General features: G+C 37.2%; 1 non-coding gene across 1 annotated transcript; it reads left to right on the top strand.

Moving 5' to 3' along the window:
* The first annotated feature begins 780 nt into the window (after window positions 1–780).
* LOC132012678 (U6 spliceosomal RNA) lies at window positions 781–885 on the top strand. The gene has a single exon (XR_009402680.1). It is a non-coding gene; the product is annotated as a U6 spliceosomal RNA (small nuclear RNA).
* Window positions 886–9,301: the final 8,416 nt, after the last annotated feature.

A 9,301-nucleotide genomic window follows, 5' to 3' on the forward strand; every position in this document is an offset into this window, starting at 1 on the left:
AATAATCTGTACAAACTAGCATGGGGATAAATTCGTGGGATGATTAATAGTCAGCAGTTCTATATTAGACTAGAGGCTCCGTGCAGAGTACAAGAAGATAGCAAATTTGTAAATTGGGATGTAGCCATTTTGTAGATTTATTTACAGGGCGATTTGGATTGAATTCCATTATGGTGAGATGAGAAGTCACTGACAGTTTGGCAATGACAAAACTTAATCTGTAATCAGAAAAGTTAAATGACCAAAGAATAAATTAGAGTTTGTTGAATTCTCATTGAAAATGATAAAGCTGAATCACAAGTTTCCTCTTCCAAAACATAATGAATCAATTAAAAAAAAAAAAAGTAATACCACTATTATCACCAGTAGCTATGAATATCTGATGAATTTTTTATAGAACTTATTTTAAGAAATAGTGAAAAGAGAAAAGAAAGAGAACATTTAGCTTAATTAAGAAGTTATTATATAATGCCTTGGCAGAAGGGTAAGGAGGACAGTTTACATTGAGGAGAAAACAGTCCAAACTTAAAAAAAAAAAAAAGTGCAAAGGAAAAAATAAACTTCAATAATGGACTAACATATAAAAAAAATGGATACAGTAATAAAGAGAATTACTACAATGGAAAATTAAATCAGTGATGGTAAGCGAACTTCTTCGAGAGTATAGAAGAAAGGGAGACTAAAGATAAAAGCTAAGAAAGCATGTGACCTATATGTAGGGAAACATTGCAGCTCAAACATTTTTAGAGGAGTAAAGAATTTTAAAAAAGAAAAACAAGAGTGCTTGCTTCAGCAGCACATATTCTTAAATTGAAACAATGCAGAGAACATTAGCATGGTCTTTGCACAAGGATGACATATGAATTCATAGTATTCCAAATTTTTCTACAAACAGAATTTCCATATGATCCAGTAATTTGACTACTATTTATCCAAAGAAAAGATAAACAATAATTCAAGAAGATGTATGCCCTCTTTTATTTATTGCAGCTTTATTTGCAATAACCAAGATATGGAAACAGCCCAGATGTCCATCAACTGATGAATGGATGAAGAAGATGTGATATATACACACACATATTATAAGACTCAGCCATTAAAAAGAATGAAATCTTGCCATTTCCAACAATATGGATGGACCTAGTGGGTGTAATGCTAAGTAAAATAAGTCAGTCAGAGAAAGCAAATATATGATTTCACTCATATGTGAAATTTATGAAAGAAAACATAAATAGCACACCAAGGTGGCTCAGTCAATTAAGTGACTGCTTCAGCTTAGGTCATGATCCTGGAGTCCTGGGTTTGAGTTCCATGTTGGGCTCCCTGCTCAGCTTCTCTCTCTGTCCCTCATCTCCCTCTCATGCTCTCTCTTACTCTCTCTCTCTCTATGAATAAATAAAATCTTTAAAAATAAATAAATAAATAAGTAAATAAAGAGAAAAAGGAAACAAACAAAAAAGCTGCCAAACTTAAATACAGAGAACAAACCGGTTACCAGAGGGAGATGGGTAGGTGGGTGGATGAGTGAAATAGGTGATGGGGATTAAAAGTACACTTATCCTCATGAGCACTGAGAAATGCATAGAAATGTTGAATCATTTATATTTTACACCTGAAACTAATATAATTCTGTATGTTAATTATACTTGAATAAAAAAAATAAAAAAAACCAAAATGATCAATTATAACAGAAGGAAAAATTAAGGACTTAAAGAAATTTTCCTGAGATAAAACGGAGGCTGAAATGGAGAAGGGAAAAAAGATTTATAAACATTCAAGCTAATTATCAACAAAGTATCAAAAACTAAGTGATCATGTCAAATGACAAGGGAGGGACAGTAACAATTTTCCACCAACTGTATTATGATTCAATTCTCTTTTATATGTGAAGACAAAACAAGGATGTCTTTAAGATATGTAAGGCTTCAGAAAACATCCTACACACAAAAACAGGTAAGTTCTTTGAACTCACAGGCAATATCTATCTTAATCACGTCATCATCAGTGACTGGTGGGGAGGCTAATAAATAATGCTCTCTATGTCCCTTTTATTGTATGTTTCTGGGGTTTTCTATTTTCTATAGACTATGCTGCATTCTGTAGCAATAGATAACTGATACAAAGAAAATGTATATTATTTCAGATGGTGATATTTTCCAGGAACAGAATGAAGCAGGGCTATGGGGACAGGGAATGCTGGAGCAGGGAAAGGTTTATTTTGTAGAGTGTGGCCAGGAAAAGTGAAATAGGTGAATGACATTTGAGTAGAAATATGAAGAATTCCAACCATGATGGCTTAAATGTTCCCCTCAGCTAGGTGAAATATTAGACTTCTCTCTGACTCTAAGTCCCTGAACTGCCCTTTCTTAGAGCATATACTTCTGAAAACTTGTAATTGTAAATCTTTTCATTGCCACTTTGAGATGCAAATCTTTTTTAAAAGCTTCTTGCCAGTTTTACAACCCAAGCCTGTCTCTCTCAAGGACCTGGGCACCATCTCTTTGAAATGTAATCAAGGAAAAAAGTGCTCCTCTCTCTCAGTTTCCGAGAGAGGATCAGAGACTCACTTTGGGAGGTATCTTGCACTGAGTTACAAAACTATGTCCTGTCAGGAAGATGGTAGAAAGTTTACTTTTAAAGGCTCTATTTGATCTGCATGTAGATGTGCTTATATTGGTATTTAAAAACCAGTGATAAATCTAAGTTTATAGTAATTCTTAAAATGTACTGTTTTATTTCTTAGTGTCAGGAATGTGATACTAAGATGTGAAAGTACTTTTCTTACAAGGTTAAAACTCCAAAAATAAGGCCCGTAACATTAGGGGGAGAAAAAAAAAGAAAACAATCCAACTTTTTGAGGATAGGTTCAACCAGTAAGCACTGTGGTGTTGGGGCTGTTGGTGGGGGAGGGGGGGTCTGTGACTTAAACTGTCTCTCCACATAACTTTACATAAAAACAATAAATAAATAAAAAATAAAAATAAAAACAAGTGAAGGCAGCTATTGAGACAGGGTAGATTATTAATTAATCTGAGACATTCATAGGAAACTATAGTTAAGTTTGGGTCCAGATTAAAAAACAGTCACATAGGACAAATATTTTGGAAGAAAGTAAGAAAGGTAGACATGATTAGAACTTGAGGTGCTTTGCAGAAGACAGAGGGAGATTATATGTGAAATGTTCTGGTCAAGAGAGTCTCCAGCGTTTGGAATAGTTGAGAGAATGAATTAAAGGTATTGGAAAGTAGAAGGTATGAAGGGGAGAGAGTCACTGAGAGAAGTATTTACTGCTTGGAATGTTAGTCAACATATTTACCATGTTTAAATTAAGCACATCAAGTCAGTCAACATATTTACCATGTTTCCACTATCAAAATGTCTATTAGGGTCATATCAATACCACTCTGCATATTATTTTCCTCGATTTTATTCCCTTGTTATTAAGTAATTGGCTTTCTCTCATGATATAGTATAACATTCATCAAATATATAATTTCAAAAAGCCTATGTGGTTGTTTCTCCCATCATCAGGTTACAGAGGTCTTGAAATGACATGAGGTAATCAGGTAATCAGAATAATGATCTGATCTAGATTTAGTTTAGGCCTTACTTACTCTGCATGTTCTTGCCCTGCCTTCTGGGCTGGAGCAACTATCCTAAAAGAAACAAAAGATACCTAGCTACAGTTTGTGCTGTGAGATAGAGGATAGCAGAAGAGTCCCTTGGAGCAGTTACTCCTAGGTACAATTTACTAGTCTAATGGTGATTTGACAGATGTCTCCCAGCTACTCTGAGTAGTAGCTTCTAAGGACTTCTCCTGATCAGTTTTCTCAGCTGATGAAAACTACATAAACTGGGAACATATACCCTCTATTCCTCCCAGGACAGCCTATTGCCAATGAGGGATGGGTGCATGGGTTAAAATTCTAATACTCTTGCCTCACTGGGAGGGAAGAACTCTGTGGCGCTTATGGTTGAGTCCTCTTGTGGGTCAGACTAGGGCTGACTCCATCACTCTCATCTTCTTCTCCTTCTGTAGCCTGCTCTACTTTGTAACCTAAAGGCTTATATTGAAGAACCATCTCTCAGTTGGCACCAGAATCCCTATCTCAGACCCTGTTCTTGGGAATATCACCTGGAAAGGTAATTTTCCTTGTTGCCTGTGGACAGAACATGATGGTGCTTCATCTCCTTCATGCAACAGTAGCCTCTGTGCTCTCAATCCAAGGCTCACCTATTTCTATTGGGACACAAGAAATTCCCAGGTTCACTAGCATATGAATGAAAGACTTGAAAGTAAAGTGTGGGGGAATTAATATCCCCTGGGTCAAATTTTGACTAATGGGAGAAAGGAGGCTATAGATGAGCCTTCTCCCTCTTCCTCTTCCCCCTGCTCACTCTCTCTCTCATAAATAAAAATCTTTAAAAAAAAAAAAAAAAAAAAGGCTTACGGCCTAAGCTAGAAGGACAAAGAAACAGGGAAAGATACGGTTTTCAATACATTTTAAGGAGGGGAATGATAGCAATCATTTAAATGACAGAGGTAATGGGCTTGGATGATGTTAGTTGCAGCTTCAGTTTCTAAAAAGATACTTAATTTATTTATTCTACTTGGGGTGATGTTGTTGCTATTGTTATTATTAGGTTCCTGTCTGTAGTGAGCATCTACCCTGTAGAGTGAACTGAGTGCAGAGAATCTTAGGCCCACACGAGAGGCCTGAGGAGTCCACTAAGACACAGGAGCTAGCAGAAAACAGGAGACAGGACAGGAGCAATGGAAAATGATGGATCGCACGCCAAATGCAATAGGAGTGTTTATAAATATAGTGAGACAACTGCCAGGGATTTCAACTGAAGGAAAAAGAAAGTCATACATCACGGACAGGACTAGTCAAAAAAAGATACTGAGTAGAGGAGAGACGGTGTAAAGGAAAAGCCTTCAGCTTCCTCAGGGCAATTACACTTTGTTTTATCTGGTCAATTTGAGAGTTTTCTTCTGTCATATTCTAACGCATTTTTAATCAAAGGAAGAGGCTTGGATCATTACCTAAAAGAAAGAGAAGAGGGAGTTAATTGCTGCTGTTGTCGGGTTTCTGTCGTGGAGTCAGAAATATGAAAACCAACATTCCTGTTAATCATAGATAACAAACCAGAGGGAAGCGGGTTGGGGGGTGCTCGGCAGCCACTCACGCCCAGGACTCCTCATTTGCAGCTGCAGGAGCTGGGAAAGTGACTCTGTCTAGGCTAATGAGGCAAGACAAAATAAAGGCCCAAGTCACAGCAGAAAGGGTTTTAAATGCACAGCTGTATCCACTGCTGTCTCTTTCTGCACCTGGTCTTCAATTGCAGGTTAAATTTTTCCCTGTTGCAATCCGTTTGCTTCCCTACAGGACCCCCTAACATTTCTCTGAGTCTAGTCCAAGCTGCTATTGATTATTTATTGTGGGTACCCTGTAACTGACAAAATTTGATTTTCTATTATTGGTGGGCCCTGAGCTGAAGTAACTGTCAGAATTCAAAGTCCAAGCAAGATGCTGTATCACACTAAGGGGAAACAGTTCATGTTAACTGTTAAACATGACTCGGGGTTGCAACTATACCCCCGTCATCTATTACAAGGGCATGCTACAGGTGACAAGGGTGTGGTAGATTTAAAGGACCATAAACAAAATAGTTTTCATTCTCATATTTGGAACACGTTGAAAAAGTTCAGATATAGGAGAAGAACAGATGGCTATGTTGCAATTACCTCTGATTTGGAAAGTTGGCTTTAGGTTATCGCTAAATGGACAGTCTCGGACTTCGTGTCTGGATTAGAAAGACTTCATACCTTAGTCACCAGCAGAACTGGACAACTTAGGCTTCTCATGGGCAGTCAAAGATTTTACCTATAGTTCTCTTCAAAGAATATGTGCTTTCTACAGAGACTGTAAAAGCCAATTATCATGTAATAGAAAAATGATAATAATAATAACAGTAATAACAAAAATGACCATACTAAAATAGTAGCAACAGAAATTATTTCTCACAATGTCCCTTTGGACCGTAAAGTGAATATGTTGTAGCTATTCCTCCTACCCTGGTAAAGTCTGAATAAGAAAATGGGACGAGAGGGTTTACGCCTTATGTAGAAATGTTCTCCTCTCCACAGAAACTTGAGGAGGATTAACAGGAATGTTGGTTTTCATATTTCCGACTCCATGACAGAAACCGACAACAGCAGCAATTAACTCCTTCTTCTCTTTCTTCTAGGTAATGATCCACGCCTCCCCCTGCTCATGCACACACACTCTCTCTCAAATAATAAATGAAATCTTTGAAAAAATAAAAGAACTCTGTCCTGAATACATTGTAATAAAAATGTTCTCTTACGTTTCTAGGTAGAGGTTTTGCATTTTTATGTTTTAGATTTAGGACTGATCCGTTTAGAGGAGTCAAGATGGCGGAGAAGTAGCAGGCTGAGACTACTTCAGCTAGCCGGAGATCAGCTAGATAGCTTATCTAAAGATTGCAAACACCTGCAAATCCATCGGCAGATCGAAGAGAAGAAGAACAGCAATTCTGGAAACAGAAAAACAACCACTTTCTGAAAGAACTCTATGGAAAGCGCTCAGGGAACAAAAGCTCCTGAAAGCAAACCTGAGCGGATTACTCACCCCAGCCCCTGGTAAGGGCGGTGCAATTCCGCCTGGGGCAAAGACACTTCAGAATCACTACACCAGGCCCCTCCCCCAGAAGATCAACAAGAAATCCAGCCAAGACCAAGTTCATCTACCAAGGAGTGCAGTTTCAATACCAAGGAGAACAGCAAAGCACGGAACTCATGGCTTTCTCCCTGTGATTTTTTTTAGTCTCACAGTTAATTTAATTTTTTTCTTTTTCATTTTTTTTTTTTCTCGCCTTCTGGTAAAATTTTTTTTAACTTTTACCTTTTACCTTTTTCTTTTTAACATTTTTTAAACTAGTTTATCTAATATATATATTTTTTCTTTTTTATATTTTTCTTATTTGTTTTCATTTTTTTAAATTCTTTTCTTTTCTTTTTTCTTTTTTTTTTTTCTTTCTTCCTTTAAGAACCTCTTTTTATCCCCTTTCTCCCCCCTCATGATTTGGGATCTCTTCTAATTTGGTTAAAGAATATTTTCCTGGGGTTGTTGCCACCCTTTTAGTATTTTACTTGCTCCTTCATATACTCTTCTCTGGACAAAATGACAAGACGGAAAAATTCAACACAAAAAAAAGAACAAGAGGCAGTACCGAAGGCTAGGGACCTAATCAATACAGACATTGGTAATATGTCAGATCTAGAGTTCAGAATGACAATTCTCAAGGTTCTAATCGGGCTTGAAAAAGGTATGGAAGATATTAGAGAAACCCTCTCAAGAGATATAAAAGCCCTTTCTGGAGAAATAAAAGAAATAAAATCTAACCAATTTGAAATCAAAAAAGCTATTAATGAGGTGCAATCAAAAATGGAGGCTCTCACTGCTAGGATAAATGAGGCAGAAGAAAGAATTAGTGATATAGAAGACCAAATGACAGAGAATAAAGAGGCTGAGCAAAAGAGGGACAAACAGCTACTGGACAATGAGGGGAGAATTCGAGAGATAAGTGACACCATAAGATGAAACAACATTAGAATAATTGGGATTCCAAAAGAAGAAGAAAGAGAGAGGGGAGCAGAAGGTATACTGGAGAGAATTATTGGGGAGAATTTCCCCAATATGGCAAAGGGAACGAGCATCAAAATTCAGGAGGTTCAGAGAACGCCCCTCAAAATCAATAAGAATAGGCCCACACCCCGTCACCTAATAGTAAAATTTACAAGTCTCAGTGACAAAGAGAAAATCCTGAAAGCAGCCCGGGAAAAGAAGTCTGTAACATACAATGGTAAAAATATTAGATTGGCAGCTGACTTATCCACAGAGACCTGGCAGGCCAGAAAGAGCTGGCATGATATTTTCAGAGCACTAAACGAGAAAAACATGCAGCCAAGAATACGATATCCAGCTAGGCTATCATTGAAAATAGAAGGAGAGATTAAAAGCTTCCAGGACAAACAAAAACTGAAAGAATTTGCAAATACCAAACCAGCTCTACAGGAAATATTGAAAGGGGTCCTCTAAGCAAAGAGAGAGCCTACAAGTGGTAGATCAGAAAGGAACAGAGACCATATACAGTAACAAAAAAACACATCAAAGAAACACATCAACAATAATACAATAATAGTAGGGGACTTTAACACTCCCCTCACTGAAATGGACAGATCACCCAAGCAAAAGATCAGCAAGGAAATAAAGGCCTTAAACGACACACTGGACCAGATGGACATCACAGATATATTCAGAACATTTCATCCCAAAGCAACAGAATACACATTCTTCTCTAGTGCACATGAAACATTCTCCAGAATAGATCACATCCTCGATCCTAAATCAGGACTCAACCAGTATCAAAAGATTGGAATCATTCCCTGCATATTTTCAGACCACAATGCTCTAAAGCTAGAACTCAACCACAAAAGGAAGTTTGAAAAGAACCCAAATACATGGAGACTAAACAGCATCCTTTTAAAGAATGAATGGGTCAACTGGGAAATTAAAGAAGAATTGAAAAAAATCATGGAAACAAATGATAATGAAAATACAACGGTTCAAAATCTGTGGGACACAACAAAGGCAGTCCTGAGAGGAAAATATATAGCGGTTCAAGCCTTTCTTAAGAAACAAGAAAGGTCTCAGGTACACAACCTAACCCTACACCTAAAGGAGCTGGAGAAAGAACAAGAAAGAAACCCTAAGCCCAGCAGGAGAAGAGAAATCATAAAGATCAGAGCAGAAATCAATGAAATAGAAACCAAAAAAACAATAGAACAAATCAACGAAACTAGGAGCTGGTTCTTTGAAAGAATTAATAAAATTGATAAACCCCTGGCCCGACTTATCAAAAAGAAAAGAGAAAGGACCCAAATAAATAAAATCATGAATGAAAGAGGAGAGATCACAACTAACACCAAAGAAATACAAACTATTATAAGAACATACTATGAGCAACTCTACGGCAATAAATTTGACAATCTGGAAGAAATGGATGCATTCCTAGAAACATATAAACTACCACAACTGAACCAGGAAGAAATAGAAAGCCTGAACAGACCCATAACCAGTAAGGAGATTGAAACAGTCATTAAAAATCTCCAAACAAACAAAAGCCCAGGGCCAGACGGCTTCCCGGGGGAATTCTACCAAACATTTAAAGAAGAACTAATTCCTATTCTCCTGAAACTGTTCCAAAAAATAGA

This window comes from Mustela nigripes, chromosome 2 (assembly GCF_022355385.1).
Source record: "Mustela nigripes isolate SB6536 chromosome 2, MUSNIG.SB6536, whole genome shotgun sequence".
Classification (NCBI taxonomy): domain Eukaryota; kingdom Metazoa; phylum Chordata; class Mammalia; order Carnivora; family Mustelidae; genus Mustela; species Mustela nigripes.